Raw genomic sequence first — 23,334 nt, forward strand, 5'->3', positions numbered from 1 at the left:
CTTTGTTCCGCTGCGCCTCTGGTCCTCAAAAGGTTCCACGCCTTGCAAGATTCGATCCGCGACATAAATAGAATTTTACATTTTTCGATCCTATATTCCTCGAAGGAATGTACATGTAAACTAGATCGAACATATAATAAAATTTACATCCATCGATCCTATATTCCATAAAAGGAATGTACATGTAACTAGATAAAAAAAAAATCCTAATAAAACTAAATACAGCTCCTGCTGTATTTTATAATACAATCATGCACACACAATAAAATGCCCTTGACATGTCCAAGGGTTCAATCACACACATAATAACTATAAGCCATAATAGTTGGATCCTGCATCCACAAAGTTAGCACATCCTACTATTAACTTGCCTAAATTATGTATGACATGTGCATAATTAAACTAATACTAAATACATAGAGGTAAAACCCTAGCTCTGATACCAATTGTTGGTTGCTACTCGGAAAACCTAATGGTTCCACTGTACAAAAATTTTGTACAAAGGTCTGAACCTTTTCCTAGCTACCATGTGTTCTTTTAAATTAAACTTGGATCGTCTGCGGAACTTAACACGTTTGATCCAAAGTTTAATCTATTTGTTCTTTTAGGTTTTGACTTGGATCTCCTGCGGAACTTAACACGTTCGATCCAAATCTCCTAGGTTATTAATTCCATTAAATATTAATTTCCAAAATTGGCTTCCAATACTGACGTGGCGAGGCACATGACCTTCTTGGATATGGGAGCAACCACCACCGACTAGACAAAGCCTTTTAAGGAAAACTAATATTTAATTTCCATAAATAACTTTAGGTCAACCGAAAAGAACAATCAAATCACAAGGGAAAAAAACAAAAGAACACAACATCGAAAACAAATTCGAAATACTAGAATCGCATGCCTCTTGTATTTGGTATTATTTCCAAAAATAACTAGTATGATGCGGAAAGGAAAAATACTAGTTGTACCTTTTTGAAAGACCTCTTGATCTTCTACCGTATTCTTCTTCTAATCCCGGACGTTGTGTGGGCAACGATCTTCCGAGACGAGAACCACCAAACCACCTTCTTCTTCATTCCTTCAAGGTTCGGCCAAGCAAGACTTTCAAAGGAAGAAGATCCTTTTCCACCAACCAAGCTCCAAGGGATGTAAGCTTTCTCTCCTTCTTCTCCAAGCTAAGATCTCCAAGAGAAAAGAAGGTTTCGGCCACAAGGATGGAGAGAAGAGAAAGGGAAGGGCCGGTCACACCAAGGAAGAAAAGAGGGAGAAACATAATAGAGTTGTTCATCATGAAGCCTCCTCTACCCCCTCTTTTATAATCCTTGGTCTTGGCAAATAAGGAAAATTTAATAAAAACTTCCTTAATTCTTTTGCCATTGAAAAGGAAAATTTATTTAATTAAAAATAATTTTCTTTTCATCATGATAATGGCCGGCCACCTTTAAGCCCTTAATCAAGGAAATTTTAATTCACACAAGAATTAAAACTTCCTAATTTGCTTCCGGAAATTTATAAAAATTTCTCAAATAATTTTTCCCTTCATGGTGGTTAATAAAAAGGAAATTTTATAAATTAAAATCTTTCTTTTAAACATGTGGATAAAAAGAAAGTTATCTCTAAAAATTAAAATCTCTTTCAATCTACAAATAAGGAAAGATATCAAATCTTTTCTTAATCTTTTGTAGAAACTTATAAAAGAGAATATTTAATTTTTAATCTCTCTTTTAAATCATGAACATGTTTATAAAGGAAAGTTTTCTTAAAATTTAAAATCCACCTTTTAATCAACAAATAAGGAAAGATTTCAAATTTTTAAACTCTCTTTTAAACATGTGGATGATTTACAAATATGGAAAGTTTTTACTAAAAATTAAAACCATCCTTTTAATCTACAAATAAGGAAAGAGATTAATCTCTTCTCTTAATCTTTTGTAGAAAGCTATAAAAGGAAATTTTAATTTTTAAACTCTCTTTTAAATCATGATATCCATATAAGAAATAATTTTAATAAAAAAACCCTTTTAAAATTCTAGTGGCCGGCCACCTAAGCTTGGGACCCAAGCTTTGGCCGGCCACCAACTTGGCTCAACTATTTGGTCTTGGCTGGCCCTAGCTTGGGTTCCAAGCTAGCTTGGTCGGCCCCATTGGATGGGTAAGAAGCTGGGTATATGGTGAGTATAAATCTCTATATACAAGAGGCTACGATAGGGACCGAGAGGAGGAATTGGTTTTGGTCTCCCGATGAAATTAAGCATCCCGTGTTCGCCCCGAACACACAACTTAATTTCATCAATAATAATTCATTCCACTAAAGAACTATTATTGAACTACCGCACCAATCCCAAATTACATTTTGGGCTCCTTCTTATTATGAGTGTGTTAGTGTCCCCGTGTTTAAGATAACAAATGTCCACTAATTAAGTAAGTTACTGACAACTCACTTAATTAATATCTAGCTCCAAGAGTAGTATCACTCAACTTTATCGTCATGTCGGACTAAGTCCACCTGCAGGGTTTAACATGGCAATCCTTATGAGCTCCTCTTGGGGACATTCTCATCCTAGATTACTAGGACACAGTTTTCTTTTATAATCAACAACACACACTATAAGTGATATCATTTCTCAACTTATCGGGCTTATTGATTTATCGAACTAAATCTCACCTATTGATAAATTAAAGAAATAAATATCAAATATATGTGCTTGTTATTATATTAGGATTAAGAGCACACACTTCCATAATAACTGAGGTCTTTGTTCCTTTATAAAGTCAGTATAAAAGAAACGACCTCAAATGGTCCTACTCAATACACTCTAAGTGTACTAGTGTAATTATATAGTTAAGATAAACTAATACCTAATTACACTACGACCTTCCTATGGTTTGTTCCGTTCCATCTTGGCCGTGAGCTACTGTTTATAATTTATAAGGTACTGATAACATGATCCTCTGTGTGTGACACCACTCACCATGTTATCTACAATATAAATTAATTGAACAACTACATTTATCATAAATGTAGACATTTGACCAATGTGATTCTTATTTCTAGATAAATGTTTATACCAAAAGCTAGGCTTTTTGTATACATCCTAACAGAAAGCACATTTAGTAAAGGCCTATATAGACTACTAATCCTATCCGAAAGTCGAGGAGGTGGATGCTGGGGACGTGGCACTCTTGCTGACCTCCGAGGGACTCCGTGCCTGCCTGTAACACAAGCAGCGTTAGTGCCGAGCTAGGGAAGGGGTGATGGTCCTCTGATGCTCAAGTTAGTCTCCGGCGAAGCAAGAAGCAAAGGAAACTATGGCGCAATTGTAGAGATCACGAGAAAAGCATACCTCCGCCAATGCCTAGACCCTCCTTTATATAGGGCTCCTATAGCGTGTGTGCACGCTTCTTAAAGTGGCCACGCAATCCCAAGCTTTTCCTGAAGAGACATGTCAGTAAAGTATCCCTGACACAATACCTTAATGAGCCGAACATATCTCTGAAGTAACAGTGGAAACTTCCGTCGTACGATCTTTTTCCTTACCATGCTGCCCGTAGGAGGCACTAACTCCCAAAAGGATGTCGAAGGATATCCCGCAGTGTCTGTTGCTCAGCCGAACGGGATGGTCGCTCGGCTGAGAGTTCCCTGTCCCAGTGTTGTCTGTTGCTGGGCTGATTGGGATGGCCGGTCGATTGAAGTCTCCATTGTCTAGCTGATGAATCTACTACTTGACCGAGCGGGGTAGCTGCTCGGCCGATACTTCCACTGTTCGATTGCTGTATGCGGACCTTGACCAAACGGGATAGCCGCTCGACTGTATTTAGTGTTGTTTATGTGTGGTCTACTCGGCTATGACTCTACTCTGCTGATCTGAGTATTGATGTAAGGCAAAGCGGGGTAGCCGCTCGGCTTGCTTCTGCAGACACTTGGCGTTCATTCCTTTCTTGAGCGTCCTAGCTCAGCTGGTGGCTGAGCTAGTGATGATGTCGGATCGAGCCTTTCATATCTCGGTCGGGTGAATCACTCGTCCACCTGGCTAGTGATAGTGGGGCGTTGACCGCCTTGACTTAACCTCCATTGTGGCGAAGACCTTTCCCAAGGTGGGCCCCTCCTTATCACCGCATCACATGCCTCTCCTTTAAGTCTAGTCGAAGGAGGCTATGGTCCGACTGACTGGACTATTGCGTGAGAAGATTCCATATCGATCGGCCTTCATCAGTGTACGGATTGATTAGGCTTGGCCTGACCCTTGCCGATTGGCCTTTTGAAGGTGGTCGCTCAGTCATAAACATGATCCCATGATCCGATCGGTCAAAAAAAGGTATACACTTGTAGACTTTTTTCCTCCGTCTGTCCTGGGCGAACGCGGGCTTGCTTGGCGCCACCCCGATTTCACAAGAACCGTGCAAATCCCCTCCCATTAAGGCAGAACAGGTTCCCATGCCTGCCTTAATGGCTGACCCGTGGTAGCCTGCCACGTGTCGCTCCGCCGCCGCCACACGCCTGACGTGACAGGCATTGATGGCGACGTTTGTCGATTTTAATTCAACGACAATATCTTGTCCTAGGTTTTTGTGACCTAGATCAGACGGCTCTGGTCGACCAAGCCCGGGGTATATGAGCCCGCTGCTTCTCTGCCTTCCCCACACTTTTGCTGTCGCGTTTTCGACCTTCGTGCTCCTGCGCCTTGTGCTCTCCTGTGATCTTGTGCATGTTGTCCTCCGGCAATCCTTCATCCTCTTCCTCTGGCGACCTCCCCTCCCTTCCAGTAAGCTCTCTCCTATCACTGCTTTTAGCGATGGCCAGCTCTTCCCAGCCATCGGCTTCCGTCCCTCGACCCTGGTATACCACCATGGAGTCTAGGTTTGACGAGGGCGACGCGAAGGGCCTTAGGAATGCCTTCGAAATTCCGCTTGACCATGAGATTGTTTTGCCTTCCTCGTTCGATCGACCAAACAACCCACTGACCGGATGCATTTGTCTATTCAGGGATCACTTCACCATCGGTCTACGGTTCCCTATTCATCCCTTCATTATTGCTGTCTGCAAATACTTCTGTATCTCCCTCCCTCAACTTGTGCCAAACTCCTTCCGTCTTCTATGCGGCGTAGTCGTCTTATTTCGGCTACATGACATCCCCCTTGTCCATCGAATCTTCCACTATTTCTATTACCCAAAGCTGTCCGAGCCAGGGACCTTCCTTTTTCAGTCTAGGGTTGGCTTAGTATTTTTTGATAAAATGCCAACCTCCAATAAACATTGGAGGGAATACTTCTTTTTCTTACGTCTTCCCGAGCGGTCGGAATTCTCGACCGGTTGGCAGCTCGAAGTGGCACCTCTGCCTCCGCTGAAGAGTTACAAGAGTTGATCCAACTATTTAGATGCTGCGGCCATGCTGGCTGGTCAGAAGTACAACATCCACAAGTTGCTGCTTGAGGGTGTCCCCTACATCTTCGTCCTGAGTCCGATTTGCACCCGGTTGCCGACCAACTTAGGAAAGATACTTAATTGCATACTCCTTTGATGCTAACTGATTTTTCCTTTTATCTTGTAGCCGAAATCATGATGCGTGCATGGATGGTTGGCAAGGTGAAGCTCTCAGATAGTGTGATCAAGGCGACTTCTACCGAGGAACTGGCGAGCAGCGGTCCCCATGAAGCTCTTGTTGGTTGCTACTCAGAATATCGTACCGGTTCCCCTGTACAAAAATTTTGTACAAATCCTGAACCTTTCCTAACAACCTATTGTGTTCTTTCGAAATTAAATTTGGAATCGTAAATGGAACTTAACATTATTGATTCCAAATTTAACTTATCTGTTCTTAGAGCTTTAGACTTGGATCGCAAATGATGCTTAACATAATTGATCCAAATCCACCCATGTTACAAATTCGATTAAATATTTATTTCAGAGATTGACTTCCAGGTTAAACATGGCGAGGCACTAGGCCTTCATGGGTATGAGATCATCCACCACTTCCTAGATAAAGTCTTTCAACGAAATTCAATATTTAATCTCCATATAGTAACCCTAGGTTTAACCAATAAGAACAATCGAATCACAAGATCGAAAAACAAAAGAAACACAAATCGAATCATAAATCTGAAACCTAGAATCATAAGCCTCTTGTGTTTGGTATTTCAAAATCTAAACAAAAGGATGAACTAGCTATGATGCGGAAACTAATAACTAGTTATACTTTTTGTAGCTTATAGACCTCACGATCTTCTATCGTATTCCTCTTCTTATCTCGGACGTCATGTGGGCGACGATCTACCGAGACGAGAATCCACCCAAGGTTCCTTCTTCTCCAAGCAAGTTTCGGCCACCAACAATCTTCAAGAGATGAAGAACTTTCGGCCACCAACCAAGCTCCAAGGGATGCTAAGAAACAAAGCCTCCTATCTCTCCTTCTTCCTTTAAAAAGATCCGACCACCACCAAGCTCCTTGAGATGAAGATGCCGCCAGCCACATAAGGAAGAAGAATATGAGAAAAGGAGGAAGAGAGGGCCAGCCATCACCAAGGAAGAGAAGAGAGGAATACTAGATGATATGTTGTAAGGTGAGGCACCTCTACCCTCTCTTTTATATTCCTTGGCCTTGGCAAATAAGGAAAGTTTTATAAATAAAATTTCCTCATATTCCTTGCCAATGTTTAAGAAGGATAATTTAATTACAAATTTCCTTATAAACCCTTAATGGCCGGCCACCACTATCTCCTCCAAACAAGGAAAGTTTTAAACACAAAATTAAAACTTCATAATTTGTTTCCGGAAAATTTTTAAAATAAAAATTTCTCTTTTAAAATTCCCATCATGGTTGGTTATAAAAGGAAAATTTTATAAATTAAAATCTCTTTTTTAAAACATGTGGATGATTACAAAAAGGAAAGTTTTATAAAAAATTAAAATCTTCCTTTAAAATACAAATAAGGAAAGATATTAAACATTTTCCTTAATCCTTTGTAGAGAGCTATAAAAGGAAAGATTTAATTTTAAAACTCTCCTTTAAAATCATGTCTTCCACATTAGGAAAGATTTAAATTTAAACTCCCCTTTTATTTTATTTTGGCCGGCCACCTAAGCTTGGGTTCAAGCTAGGGCCGAGCACAACTTGATCCATCATGCCTTTGTTTGGCCGGCCCTAGCTTGGGCTCCAAGCTAGGCTTGGCTGGCCACCTTAAGGTGGGTAAGAAGTTGGGTATAGGTGGGTATAAGACTTTATAAATATGAGACTATGACAGGGACCGAGAGGAGGAATTGGTTTTGGTCTCTCGATGAACATGAGCTTTCCATGTTCGCCATGAACACCCAACTCGAGTTCATCAATAATAACTCATACCACTAAAGAGTTATTATTGAACTACCACACCAATCCCATATTACTATATGTGCTCCTTCTTATTATAAGTGTGTTAATCTCCCTATGTTTAAGATATCGAATGTCCACTAATTAAATGAGTTACTGACAACTCACTTAATTAATATCTAACTCCAAGAGTAGTACCACTCAACCTTATTGTCATGTCGGACTAAGTCCACCTGCAGGGTTTACATGACAATCCTTCTGAGCTCCTCTTGGGGACATTATCAACCTTGATTACTAGGACATAGTGTCATTCTATAATCAATAACACACCATATAAATAATACCATTTCCCAACTTATCGGGCCTTTTGATTTATTGAACTAAATCACACCCTTTGATAAATTAAAGAAATGAATATTGAGTATATGTGCTTGTTATTATATTATGATTAAGAGTACACACTTCCATAATAACAAAGGTCTTATTCTTTTATGCAGTCGGTATAAAAAGAACTTACCTTAAATGATCCAGCTCAATACCCTAAAAAGAACTTACCTTAAAGGTCTTGTTCCATAATACCAAATTACACTACAACCACTCTAATGGTTTGTCCCATTCCATCTTGGTTGTGAGCTACTATTTATAATTTATAAGGAACTGATAACATGATCTTCTGTGTGTTTCCTCACACCATGTTATCTACAATATAAATTAAATGGACAACTACACTTAGCATAAATGTAGACATTTGACCAATGTGATTCTTATTTCAAAATAAATGTTTATACAAAAAGCTAGATTTTTAGTATACAATCTAACAATCTCCCACTTATACTAAAAGACTATGCTGGCATAAACACTGCCATACATCTGATTCCCATCCCCTCTACATGCCGATCAAAAGCATTCGCTCGAAGGACCTTAGTGAAAGGATCTACCAGGTCATCTGCTGATACAATCTTGACGACAACAACTTCTCCTCGTTTTATGATGTCTCGTATCAGGTGGTACTTGCGCTCTATGTGTTTACTCGCCTTATGGGCTCGTGATTCCTTCGAGTTTGCTACTGCACCACTATTATCACAATAAATTGTGATGATTTTGGGCAAACTAGGAATCACATCTAAGTCCATTAGGAAGTTCCAAAGCCATACAACTTCTTTGGCTGCCTCAGAGGCTGCCACATACTCAGCTTCCATGGTTGAGTCTGAAATGCATTTCTGCTTAACACTCCTCTATGCAATGGCTCCACCTCCTAAAGTAAACACATAGCCAGCCTGATGTAGACTTACTATTGTCCCTATCTGATTGGAAGTCAGAATCCATGTAACTCATAGGGAGTAAATCATCTGCTTGGTAAACCAGCATATAATCTCTAGTCCTTCTCAGGTACTTTAATATATGCTTTACGGCAGTCCAATGTCCTTGTCTAGGGTTACATTGATATCTGCTAACCATGCCCACGACAAAACAGATATTAGGTCTCGTGCATAACATAGCATACATTAAGGTTCCTACAGCTGAAGCATAAGGAACTGCCTTCATTTCTTCTATCTCCTTTGATGTCTACGAAGACATCTCTTTAGATAAAGCTACTCCATGACTAAAAGGTAGAAAACCTTTCTTAGAGTCTTGCATGCTAAAATGAGCTAGGATATCGTATCGATATATGAAGCTTGGGATAAGCACAACATTCTTTTCTTGCGATCCCTTATTACTTTGATCCCGAGAATATGTGCACATTCTCCCAAGTCATTCACATCGAATTGTTTGGACAACCATACCCTTACTTCCGACAACACTTTGATAATGTTTCGAACTAACAAAATGTCATCTACGTATAGTACAAGAAATACCACCACGTTTCCATCACACTTCTTGTATACACAAGACTCATCCGGACACTGAATAAATCCTTATGACTGAATTACTTCATTAAACCGGATGTTCCAAGACCTTGAAGCTTGCTTCAGTCCAAAAATAGACCGATTGAGCTTACATACTAGATGCTCTTTGCCCTTTGCAATAAACCCTTCTAGTTGCTTCATATGGATATTTTCTTCAAGACTTCTGTTAAGGAAAGATGTCTTGACATCCATTTGTCAAACCTCATAATCCATATGAGTAGCAATAGATAAGAATATCCGGATAGACTTAAGCATTGCTACTAGCGAAAAGGTTTCCTCATAATCGATTCCCTCTTTCTAAGTATAACCCTTCGCAACAAGCCTTGCTTTGAAAGTTTCCACCTTCCCATCTATTCCTCTTTTCCTTTTGTAGATTCACTTACATCCAATAGCTTTTACACTATTTGATGGTTCTACTAGCTCCCAGACTTTGTTAGAATACATAGATTCTATTTCTGAATTCATTGCTCTTTTCCAAGATTCTGCATCTATATCTTGGAGTGCTTTGTCATATGTTCGGGGATCAGGTTCATGTTTACCTGGGATCAAGTTCGATGACTCTCCCAAAAATATGAATCTTTCAGGTTGCCTAACTACCCTCCCACTACGACGAGGCACTGTTTGTTGCTGTGTATCATTTGTGATACGTGTTATAGTTTCTTGTAATATTTCATCTTGCACTGTTGGTACTAAAGTAGGTGTGTCCTCTCATATTTCTTCTAGAACAATTTCACTCATGGGTTTATGGTTCATTACATAATCTTCCTCTAAAAATTGAGCATTGGTGCTAACAATGATCTTTTGATTTTTAGGATTATAAAACAAATCACCTTTTGTTCCTTTAGGATATCCCACAAATAGACAAACTTCTGTACGTGATTCCAACTTGTCAGTATCTCCCTTCAGCACATGTGCAGGACTACCTCATATCCGAATATGACTCAGACTATGCTTATGCCCATTCCACAATTCCATGAGAGTAAAGTGTACTGATTTAGAAGGTACCATATTCAGAATGTACACTGCAGCAATTTCCAGAGCATATCCCCAAAACGTATTTGGTAATTCTAAATAACTCATCATCGATCTAACCATTTCCATAAGAGTCATATTCCTTCATTCTGCCACATCATTCTGTTGGGGTGTACCAGGTGCAGATAATTGGGATTGGATCACAGCCTCTAATAAGTAATTCCTAAACTCTCCAAAGAGGTATTCGCCACCATGATCAGACCGTAGTGTCTTGATACTTTTACCATGACATTTCTCCAAATCAGCCTTGTCCTCTTTGAACTTATCAAAACACTCAGACTTGCGGCACATTAAGTAAATGAACCCGTATCTCGAATAATCGTCTATAAAAAAGATAAAATATTTGAAACCACCTTTTGCCTGGATAGACATAGGACTACACAAATCAGAATGAACCAGTTCTAACACATCTTTGGCTCATACCCCTTGGTCTTAAAAGGTCTCTTGGTCATTTTACCTTCCAAGCAAGATTCGCAAGTTGGAAAGTTTTCCAACACGAACCCAAGAGTCCATCGGCTATTAGCCTTTGAATCCTACTCAAATTAATATGGCCAAGCCTTAGATGCCAAAGATATGTTTGGTTCATTTCCGAAGGTTCCTTTATCTTATTAGAATTAGAAGATGTATTATTAATTTTCATTTGTTGCTTTATTGAAGAAATTGGATTTAGAGTATACAAATTGCCTACTAATATACCATAACAGATAATAACCCTATTCTTCTTGATAACTACTTTGTCATCAAAAGAAATAGAATATCCATCTACAAACAGTTTAGAAACTGAAATTAGATTCTTTCTAAAAGTTAGTACATAAAGACAATTTCTCAAAATCAAACTTCTATTCCAATTAAATGATAAGTAGACGTCTCCCACTGCAACAGCCACCACTTTCGTAGCATTGCCCATGTAGACGGTTATCTCTCCCTCATATAGTCGTGAGGTTTCCTGGAACCCCTGCAATGTATTGCAGACATGATCAGTGGTTCCTGTATCTACACACCAGGTGCTGGTAGATAACACCGCTAAACATGTTTCAACTACTAGAGAATAAGATATACCTTTATTGTTCTCTCTTCTACAAGGATAGTCCGCCTTCCAATGTCCAGACTGCTTGCAGATGAACCACTTGTCCTTTGTCTTCTTCATTCAAGATTTTGGTCGAGTACCTAGATCTATTCACCTTCTTTGCTGAGCTAGCCTATTTCTTCTTCTTCATGCCTTTCGACTTAGAAGTTGAAACATTTTCAGCAAAATGAAACTGAGAACTATGATGAAATATACCTTCTGCTGCCTGAAGTTCAGTCAAAAGTTCCGCCAACGTATAAGCCCTTTTGTTCATGTTATAGTTCAGGCGGAACTGTTCAAAACTTCTGGGTAGCGTTTGGAGAATAATATCGATCTGGGTTTCCCCATCGATTTCAACTCAAAGGATTTGTATTTCATTTAAGTAAGCCATCATCTTGAGGATATGATCTCTTACGGGTGTCCCCTCTGACATGGTGGCTGTCATTAATTTTCTCATTGCCTCTTGCCTAGCAGCCCGATTCTGGTGTCCAAAGAGTTCCTTGAGATTGTTCATCATGTCATAAGCAGTTGGTAAGTCCTGATACTGATGTTGCAGCACATTTGACATTGAAGCCAAAATGTAACACTGCGTCATCTCATCTGCCTTTATCCATTTCTTGTGAGATTCAATCTCCTCTTCACTAGAATCACTATTAGGCACATTAGGGCAGATCTCTAACAGTACAAACTTATAACCTTCAGTAGTTAGGACAATATCCAGGTTTCTTTTCCAATCTATGTAATTGGGACCAGTAAGTTTGTTCTCTTTCAGTATAATGATCAGTGGGTTGAAAGTCATCCTAAGAATCACAAAATAAACTTTGGTCAAGACTCTAAATTTAGAATAATATTGATTCCTCAAACAATATTATTTAAATTTACCAACAACTCAAAACACCGTGAATTTTGCATGCCACGTTAGTGTGGACGTCTACAAATTTAAACATTTATAAGAGGAGGTTTTACCCATTAATTTTATTATCTTGTCATCCTAACTTTATGACAAATAAAATTAATAGTTGGCTTTCCATTGGTCACGCAAAAAATAGCAGTGACTCCATTGGGGAGGATACTATTGAATGCATCTAAGTGTATACCATTACTTGATACTTAGTCCATTAAATAGGATTGTGCCCCTTCAGTTGGAGAAGATCACACGCTCCTAAATAATTTCCTATAACCATCCATAAAGGAAGATTGATCTAGTGATCCACAAAAAAACTCATCCATTATGGAGGGAGGCACTCAGAGCCAACACGCAAGTTTGTTGCATCACTTACAAACCAGTAATGGAGACCGTGGAATTTATTTACTTATCCCTCTCTCAATTAGTTATTTAAGGTGAGGAATTTTAACCATGCAAGCACACATCACACACATCATAGTAAATAAAAGCAATAAATATGGAAATTAATTTTCCAACTATTATGGCTTCTTTCATCACTGTCCTCCGTGTACTGCCAGCCCTAGGGTTTATGTCGTCGGGTCCATCGAGCTTCCTTTTCTGCTGCGCCTCTGGTCCTCCAATAGTACCACGCCTCGCAAGGATACGATCTGCGACAAAAATAGAATTTTACATATATCGATCCATGTACATTCAAGGGAATGTACATGAAGTCTAGATCGAATAAAAAAAGTAAAATCCTAGGGCTAATACAGCTCCTGCTATATTTAATAAATATAATCATGCACACACAAAAAATGCCCTTAACATGCCCAAGGGTCCAATCACACACAATCACATTAAGCCATAATAGTTGGAGCCTGCAACCACAGAGTTAGCATATCCTACTATTATCCTACCTAAAATATGTATGACATGTGTATAATTAAACTGAAAATCAAACACAGAGGCAAACCCTAGATCTGATATGAATTGTTGGTTGCTATTCGGAATATCGTACTGGTTCGCTTGTACAAAAATTTTGTACAAGTCCTGAACCTTTCCTAACAACCTATTGTGTTCTTTAGAAATTAAATTTAGAATCGCAAACGGAACTTAACATTATTGATTCCAAATTCAACTTATGTGTTCTTAGAGGTTTAGACTTGGATCACAAATGATGCTTAACATAATTGATCCAAATCCACCCATGTTACAAATTTGATTAAATATTTATTTCAGAGATTGGCTTCCGGGTTAAACATGGCGAGGCACTAGGTCTTCTTGGGTATGGGATCATCCACCACATTCTAGACAAAGCCTTTCAATGAAATTCAATATTTAATCTCCTTATAGTAACCCTAGGTTTAACCAATAAGAACAATCGAATCACAAGATTGAAAAACAAAAGAAACACAAATCGAATCATAAATCTGAAACCTAGAATCATAAGCCTCTTGGTTTGATATTTCAAGATCTAAACAAAAGGATGAACTAGTTATGATGCGGAAACTAATAACTAGTTATACCTTTTGTAACTTATAGACCTCACGATCTTCTGTCGTTTTCCTCTTCTTATCTCGGACGTCGTGTGGGCGATGATCTACCGAGTCGAGAATCCACCCAAGCTTCCTTCTTCTCCAAGCATGTTTCGGCCACCAACAATCTTCAAGAGATGAAGAACTTTCGGCCACCAACCAAGTTCCAAGGGATGCTAAGAAACAAAGTCTCCTATCTCTCCTTCTTCCTCTAACAAGATTCGGCCACCACCAAGCTCCTTGAGATGAAGATGCCGCCGGCCACATAAGGAAGAAGAATAGGAGAAAAGGAGGAAGAGAGGGTCGGCCACCACCAAGGAAGAGAAGAGAGAAATACTAGATGATATGTTGTAAGGTGAGGTACCTCTGCCCTCTCTTTTATATTCCGTGGTCTTGGCAAATAAGGAAAGTTTTATAAATAAAACTTCCTTTTATTCCTTGCCAATGTTTAAGAAGGAAAATTTAATTAAAAATTTCCTTCTAAACCTTAATGGCCGACCACCACCATCTCCTCCAAACAAGGAAAGTTTTAAACACAAAATTAAAACTTCGTAATTTGTTTCGGAAAATTTTTTAAATAAAAAATTCTCTTTTAAAATAAAAATTTCTCTTTTAAAATTCCCTTCATGGTTGGTTATAAAACGAAAGTTTTATTAATTAAAATCTCTCTTTTAAAACATGTGGATGATTACAAAAAGGAAAGTTTTATAAAAAATTAAAATCTTCCTTTAAACTACAAATAAGGAAAGATATTAAACATTTTCCTTAATACAAAAAAGCTATAAAAGGAAAGATTTAATTTTAAAACTCTCCTTTAAAATCATGTCTTCCACATTAAGAAAGATTTAAATTTAAACTACCCTTCTATTTTATTTTGGCCGGCCACCTAAGCTTGGGATCAAGCTAGGGCCGACCACAACTTGACCCATCATGCCTTGGTTTGGCCGGCCCTAACTTGGGCTCGAAGCTAGGCTTGGCCGACCACCTTAAGGTGGGTAAGAAGTTGGGTATAGGTGGGTATAAGATTTTATAATTAATAGGCTACGACAGGGACCGAGAGGAGGAATTAGTTTTCGTCTCCCGATGAACTTAAGCTTCCCGTGTTCGCCCAGAACACCCAAATCGAGTTCATCAATAATAACTCATTCCACTAAAGAGTTATTATTGAAATACCGCATCAATCCCATATTACTATATGGGCTCCTTTTTATCATGAGTGTGTTAATCTCCCTGTGTTTAAGATATCGAATGTCCACTAATTAAATGAGTTACTGACAACTCACTTAATTAATATCTAACTCCAAGAGTAGTACCACTCAACCTTATTATCACGTCGGACTAAGTCCACCTGCTGGGTTTACATGACAATCCTTATGAGCTCCTCTTGGGGACATTATCAACCTAGATTACTAGGACACAATTTCATTCTATAATCAACAACACACCATATAAATAATATCATTTCCCAACTTATCGGGCCTATTGATTTATCGAACTAAATTACACCCTTTGATAAATTAAAGAAATGAATATTGAATATATGTGCTTGTTTTTATTTCATGATTAAGAGCACACACTTCTATAATAACAAAGGTCTTGTTCTTTTATACAGTCAGTATAAAAAAATTTACCTTAAATGGTCCTGCTCAATACACTCAGAGTGTACTACTGTAATTTTATAGTCAAGATAAACTAATACCAAATTACACTATGATTATTCCCATGGTTTGTTCCTATTTATCTTAGTTGTGAGCTACTTTTTATAATTTATAAGGAACTGATAACATGATCTTCTATGTGTGACACCACACACCATGTTATCTACAATATAAATTAATTGAACAACTACACTTAACATATAAATGTAGACATTTAACCAATGTGATTCTTTATTTCAAAAAAATATTTACAAAAGCTAGGCTTTTAGTATACACTCTAACAGCTCCACTTAAGGTGAGCAAGGAGAGGCCCGCGGAAGTGGGCGAAGGCGCGGCTAGCCATGCGCTGAGCGGAGGGGTCAACCCTAGCTCACAGCCTCAGATGGAACGGTGCCCCATCATTCCCGTTGAGGAACCCTCGGGATCGACCTCCTCCAACGTGCCCTTGACCAGGTGCAAGAGCCGCCAAGTGGAGTCGTCTTCGCGCTCTGCTACCTCGGGTGCGCAATCGGTTGAGAGGGTCGAAACCTCGACTCCAACTTCGCTCCCAAAAACTACGGAGGCCTTATCGTTTGATCAGACGACCTCCTTGGCCGAGCTGTCGCAAGGGGTCATGGTCGTAGAGCCCGTGGCCTTCCTGTTAGTTAGAGCTCTAGAGCCAATCATTTGATGATTGTTGTATGGACTCGTTGTATCATATTCTTGTATATAAATAAAGTCATTTGTTTTGGTTATTATACTTACTTGTACTAGTGCCAAATAACTAAGTATAATAGTGTCCTTGAGTAGAAGGTTCTTACCTATATCAATCGATTGGTTGAATTGATAGTGAGATGATATAGGGAACACTACTCTTAATCATTTCTAGTCGAGTATTAACATTCAGCGACAATGTTAATGCGACGAGACTAGCATGTAGGTCAACTCGATGACTTGATCTCACAAGTCATGGATATGGAGATATCAAGTTGACACATTGGTATGCATTAGAGAATGCATACTGAATGACCCGCCATGAGAAAGTATCATGGATCATTATATGAGTGCCATATACTTTCTCATGTGGCTATTAGTATGACTACTAGTCCTTGGACCTGAAGTCTCCATGGTTTCCTACATAAGGAGTTACATACTTTGGCTTCGTCAAACGTCACCCATAACTGGGTGGACTATAAAGGCGATTACTAGGTATGTAACAAATTATGCGGAGAGATGTGAGTGATGTAGATGGGATCTATCCCTCCTATATGACGGTAGTGACATCGATATTCTTGATAGAGTGAGACCACTAAGTGCATGGCCATGCCCAAATGAGTCAATATGAGATATTGAGTTCATTTGATTGAGTGAGTCTACTTAGAGTTCAAGATTTAGATTGATTAGAGGATGACATGGTCTATGCCTCATATTGATCAATCTAGATATCTAGGATAGAAGGACAATGTCATATATTATGAGGAGTCACAATTAGTAGTCACAAGGTGATGTTGGATCTCAACATTCTTGTAACTTGGGTAGTAATGATGTGTTGCTAGATACCGCTCATTACTTATGCTTCTAAATGGGTTTAGGAGCATTGCCAACGTTACAAGAACCTATAGGGTCACACACAAAGGAAAATTAGATGGAGATTAGGTTCATTTGATGAACCTAAAGGACTAGGTTCATGTGATGAACCAAATTGGATTAAGAGTAATTCAAATTGTGCTAATTGAGTTGGACTCAATTTGGTTCATGTGTTAAGTGAGTCTAATTTGGACTTAGACTCATTTAATTAATTTAATTCAATGAATAGAGATTCATTAAATTAAAATTGACTTGAACCAATGGTTAGATTAGATCAACCAAGGGAGAGAAGTGGTCAAGTTTGACTTGACTTAAGTAGGAAGATGAAGAGTCAAGTTTTGACTTGACTTTGACTTGACCAATGCCACATCATCAAGACTTCTTCATTTAGTCAAGTTTGACTTGACCAGATGTCACCTCATGGGAGTTACCAAGAGTTGTGACTCTTGATATTCCATGGGGGTTACAAGCCTTGAAGTGGTCGGCCACTTAAAGATGAAATTGAGTGCATTTGTGTGCTAATTGATTTTCATCTTGTTCCTCCTCTCAAGCTCTCATCTTCTCTCCTTCTCCTCCACCTCCTTGGCCGAAACTTCTAAGGGTGCTAGCACACCTTTTAGTTGTTTTCTCCATCATTTGTTCGTGTGGATACACATAGAGGCGTATCTACTTTGATACTCTCGGGATCCGGCGAACCTTGGACGAGCGGGATTGCGAAGGGCATCACATCAAGGGTAAACTCTTCTCCTTTGTAGATCTAGTGTAGATCTAGGTTAGAAAACTCGTACTCAAAGATTTATGAAATTTTAATCTTCGCACGGATCCGTGGCATGGGAATTTTGGGGTTTCCGCAACGCAAAAAGTGATTTTTGCGGCCCGAAAAACCCAACAGTGGTATCAGAGCCACGTGCGAAGCGAGTATAAGTTTTAATTTGTATTTTTATGAAAATTACAAATCTGTAACTTTCTGTGAATTTATGATTTTTATAGTCTTTATGGGTATTTTTCTCGTAGAAGCGAAGCACAAGTGTTTAGACACTTGTAGGCTTCGACTACCGAGAAGATTTTTCCAAAACGGCAATGTTTCGCCCAAAATAATTTTGGGACAGCGGACTAAGGCGCTGTAGGATCACTTAGGAACACTCGCGATGGTTATATCGCGGGTAGGGGCGCTGCTCCTGACCCTGCAAGGGGATTCGTTCCGCGATTGCGCCCGAAAATCGCTAAACGGGACCGCCAAGAATTTTTACTCATAAAAATTATAAAAATTGTAAGAAAAATTACAGAAATTTATAGAAATGACATAATTTAGAATTATATATTAGTTTTTGATGGTCATGGCCCAAAAGACTCAATTAGATTGGAAATTTGTGTTGTAATTCATAATATGGCCTGCGTGCCATTTTGTGTTTGTGTGTGTTGTACTTGATTCGCGACCTGCGCGTCGTATCTTCCTCTATTTTATATTCCTGTTGTAAATTTTTTTTTTTAGACTCGAATGTAACTCGAGTTTCAAAATTGTAATGTACAAAATTGGAGCGGTGGAAGGTCCACTCGAGACGGAGTTACGAGGAGGGCGCGAGCAACACAAGGTGGTCAAAGGAAGGAGCTTGAGAAGATGTTGACCTTAGGTTGACCATCCAATCTTCTCATTGGCTTGAGAAGATCATAGTAGGGCCATGACTAATCACAAAACATTTAATTAATTGCTTGTGTGTGTATATGTGATGCATGCTAGAATAAGTAATTAATTAGCGCCTTGACGATTAGATTAGATCTAAATCGCGTACATGATGCGCCCTAACGATTAGATTAGATCTAAATCGCGTATATGATACACCTCATCGATTAGATTAGATCTCAATCGCGTCAACTCGAAATGCCTACCATGCCGTGATACCCATCACTACCTCGATCGCATGTTGTTGTTGAATCTGCCAAAGAAGAGCAACGCATACTATCTTGGTAGGGTGCGGAGGGGCAATCTTGGTCCCGCCTATCAACGCATGGGTGAGTACAAATCAATTAGATTGAGTAACTAGTTAACTCAATTGGATCGAGTTTAATTATAGGCATTTTCTAATTGTTGGTAGATAGGTCAAAATCACATTTATATTAAATCTTGGGCGTATTAGCCAAAGCTAACTCGAGTTTTAATATAAATGCGGATCTTGATCCTATAAACAAGAGTTATATAGAGATGTAATTGGTAAATTAGTTACCTACCGATCATACTAAGTCTTGGGCGATTTAGCCAAAACTAACTCAAGGCGTAGTATGATGTGGATCTTGTCCCACATGAATTATAGAATTTTGTGGGAGCATCATTTAATATAAAGGCCTAATTACATTATTAATAGAATATGATATTTATTTTTTCTACATTTTTCTGTTGTAGATTACCATGTCGTCGAACACGAACTCCTTCTCCCTGCGTTCTGTCCTCGATAAGGACAAGCTCAACAGAGCAAATTTCCTGGACTGGTACAGGTATCTGAGAATAGTTCTCACCCAAGAACGTAAACTGTATGTTCTGGAGCAGCCCATTCCGGAGGCTCCTCCTGCCAATGCCACGCGAGCAGATAAAGATGCTTACAAGAAGCATCAAGATGACGCATTAGATGTATCATGTCTAATGCTAGTGACCATGAACTCTGAGCTTCAGAAGCAACAAGAGTTAATGGGTGCTTTTGATATGGTTGAACATCTTCGTCAACTATATCAAGGACAAGCGCGGCACGAGAGATTTAAGATATCAAGGGCACTATTTCAGTGCAAGATGTCAGATGGGGCTCCCGTAGGTCCAAATATACTCAAGATGATTGGGTACATAGAGAATCTACAGAGGTTGGGATTCTCACTTGGCCAAGAGCTGGCCACTGACCTGATCTTGCAGTCTTTGCCAGAGAGCTATAGTCAATATGTCATGAACTACAACATGAACGAAATTGACAAGCCACTGCCCGAACTGCTTAGTATGTTATGAACTGCTGAGCTCAACCTTAAGAAGGTTAAGCCCAACTCTATTTTTATGGTTCAGAAACACAAGGGCAAGGGCAAGCCTAAAGGCAAGGGACAGTCCCAAGCCAAGGGCAAAGGCAAAGCACTGAAGCCCAAAGGAGGGGTCGCCAAGGATGCTACCTGCTTCCACTGCGGTCAGACCGGGCACTGGAAGAGGAACTGCAAGGTGTACCTGGAAGATCTTAAGAAGAAGAGAAGTGAGACTTCCACTTCAGGTATATATGTTATAGAAGTCAATCTATCTATTTCTTCATCATGGGTATTAGATACCGGATGTGCTTCTCACATTTGTACTAATGTGCAGGCGCTGAGAAATAACAGGGCATTGACGAAGGGCGAGGTGGACCTACGCCTAGGCAATGGAGCATGAGTTCTGCTATTGCTGTAGGGACTTATTTTCTATCTCTGCCCTATGGGCTTGTATTAGAGTTGGATGATTGTTGTTATGTGTCTGCTTTGACTAAGAACATTATATCAGTTTCTTGTTTGGACAAGAAAGGGTTTTCATTTATAATAAAGAACAAATGTTGTTCAGTTTATTTAAATGATATGTTCTATTGTAGTGCACCTCTGATGAATGTACTCTATATTCTAGACCTTGAGAGCCCTATCTATAACATAAATACCAAGAGGTTCAAGTCAAATGACTTGAACCAAACCTATATCTGGCACTGTCGCTTAGGTCATATAAATGACAAACGCCTATCCCAGCTCCATAAAGATGGTTTGCTGGACTCATTTAATTTTAAATCATATGAGACATGCGAGTCATGCCTTCTAGGCAAGATGACTAAGACTCCCTTTAGTGGACCCAATGAGAGAGCGACTGACTTGTTAGGTCTTATACATAGTGATGTATGTGGCCCTTTCAATGTCATTGCTAGAGGTGGTTATAGGTACTTCATTACATTTACTAATGACTTCAGTAGATATGGTAATGTGTACTTGATGACACATAAGTCTGAATCCTTTGAAAAGTTCAAAGAATTCAAGAATGAAGTACAAAACCAGCTTGGCAAGAGTATTAAGATACTTCGATCAGATCGAGGTGAAGAATACCTTAGCCATGAGTTTCGTGACTATCTAGCTAAGTGTGGGATTCTATCCCAACTCACTCCTCTTGGAACACCACAGTGGAATGGTGTATCCGAAAGGAGGAATCGTACCCTATTAGATATGGTACAGTCTATGATGAGTCACACAGATCTTCCTACATCTCTTTGGGGCTATGCTCTAGACACAGCAACCTTCATTCTCAACCAAGTTCCATCTAAGGCTGTAATAAAGACACCATATAGGATATGGACTGGGAGAGATGCCCAGGTGTCTTTTATGAGGATTGGGGTTGTGAGGCTTACGTTTGATGTCAAGTCTTGGATAAATTGGGACCCAAATCCGACAAGTGCTATTTCATTGGATATCCCAAGGAAACGAAGGGATATTACTTCTACGTTCCCAGTCAACACAAGGTAGTTGTGGCTAAGACTGGGGTATTTCTAGAAAGGGAATTTGTTTCTAGAAAGACTAGTGGGAGTACGTTCGATCTTGAAGAAGTTCAAGATGCGAACAATAGCACTGAAGCCTCGATGGAAGTTGAACTAGAACCACTAAGTGTTGTGGATGATGTTGTTCCACAAGGAGTTGAGGAACAACAACCAGTTCAAGTAGACATACCTCTTCATAGGTCTGATAGGGTACGTCATCAGCCTGAGAGATACTCATTTCAATTGTCTGACCATGATGACGTTATGCTCATAGAGGATGAGCTCACCTCCTATCAGGAAGCTGTGATGAGACCAGATTCCGAGAAATGGCTAGAAGCCATGAGATTCGAGATGGAATCCATGTACACTAACCAAGTATGGACTTTGGTTGATCCACCTGAAGGGGTCAAACCCATTGGGTGTAAGTGGGTCTTTAAGAGAAAGACTGACATGGATGGACTTATTTATAAGGGTCGATTGGTAGCTAAAGGTTTCAAGCAAATTCATGGTATTGACTATGATGAAACCTTTTCTCCAGTAGCGATGTTTAAGTCCATTCGGATCATGCTTGCTATTGCAGCATACCATGACTATGAGATATGACAGATGGATGTCATAACCACGTTCTGAATGGAAACCTACTCGAGGATGTGTACATGACACAACCTGAGGGTTTGTAGATCCACAGCATACTAGCAGAGTATGCAAGCTGCATAGGTCCATTTATGGTCTAAAGCAAGCTTCTCAGAGCTGGAATCTTCGATTCGATGATGCAATCAAACAGTTTGGTTTCATCAATAATGAAGATGAACCTTGTGTCTACAAGAAGGTTGTAGGGAACACAGTTGTCTTCCTTATATTGTATATAGATGACATACTACTCATTGGGGAATACATCCCTTTGCTGCAGTCTGTCAAGACTTGGCTTGGGACTTATTTCTCAATGAAGGACTTAGGTGAAACATCCCGCATTCTAGGCATACAGATCTATAGAGATAGATCTAAGAAGTTGCTTGGCCTATGTCAGAGTACATATATTGACAAGGTACTCCTTCGGTTTGCCATGCAGAAATCCAAGAAGGGATTTCTGCCGATGTCACATGGTGTGAGTCTTTCGAAGACTCAAGGTCCCTCTTCTAGAGAGGAGAGAGACCGCATGGATCAGATCCCTTATGCCTCAGCCATAGGATCTATCATATACGCCATGCTATGTACTCGTCCTGATGTCTCGTATGCTTTGAGCATGACGAGCAGATACCAGTCAGATCTAGGTGAAAGTCACTGGATAGCAGTCAAGAATATTCTTAAGTACTTAAGAAGGACTAAAGAAGATTTCTTGATATATGGAGGCGATGATGAGCTAGCTGTAAAGGGTTACAGTGATGCCAGCTTCCAAACCGACCAGGATGATTATCGATCGCAATCAGGGTTTGTGTTTTGCATAAATGGTCGTGCTGTGAGCTGGAAGAGTTCTAAGCAGGACACAGTCGCTGATTCTACTACAGAGGCCAAGTATATTGCTGCATCAGAAGCAGCAAAGGAGGTGGTTTGGATCCGCAAGTTCATCACTGAACTTGGGGTGGTTCCTAGCATTGTTGACCCTATTGACCTCTATTGTGACAACAATGGAGCAATTGCGCAGGCTAAGGAACCTCGCTCACACCAGCAGACCAAACACATACTACGGCGCTTCCATCTCATTCGAGAGATTATTGAGAGAGGAGATGTCAATATTTATAGAGTACCCACAGAGGCTAACATCGCAGATCTCTTGACCAAGGCTTTGGCACAGAGAAAGCATGATGGTCACACTAGGTCATTAGGCCTTAGAGCCTACACTGATTGACACTAGTGCTAGTGGGAGATTGTTAGTTA

The sequence above is a fragment of the Zingiber officinale genome, chromosome 8B (assembly GCF_018446385.1).
Source record: "Zingiber officinale cultivar Zhangliang chromosome 8B, Zo_v1.1, whole genome shotgun sequence".
Classification (NCBI taxonomy): domain Eukaryota; kingdom Viridiplantae; phylum Streptophyta; class Magnoliopsida; order Zingiberales; family Zingiberaceae; genus Zingiber; species Zingiber officinale.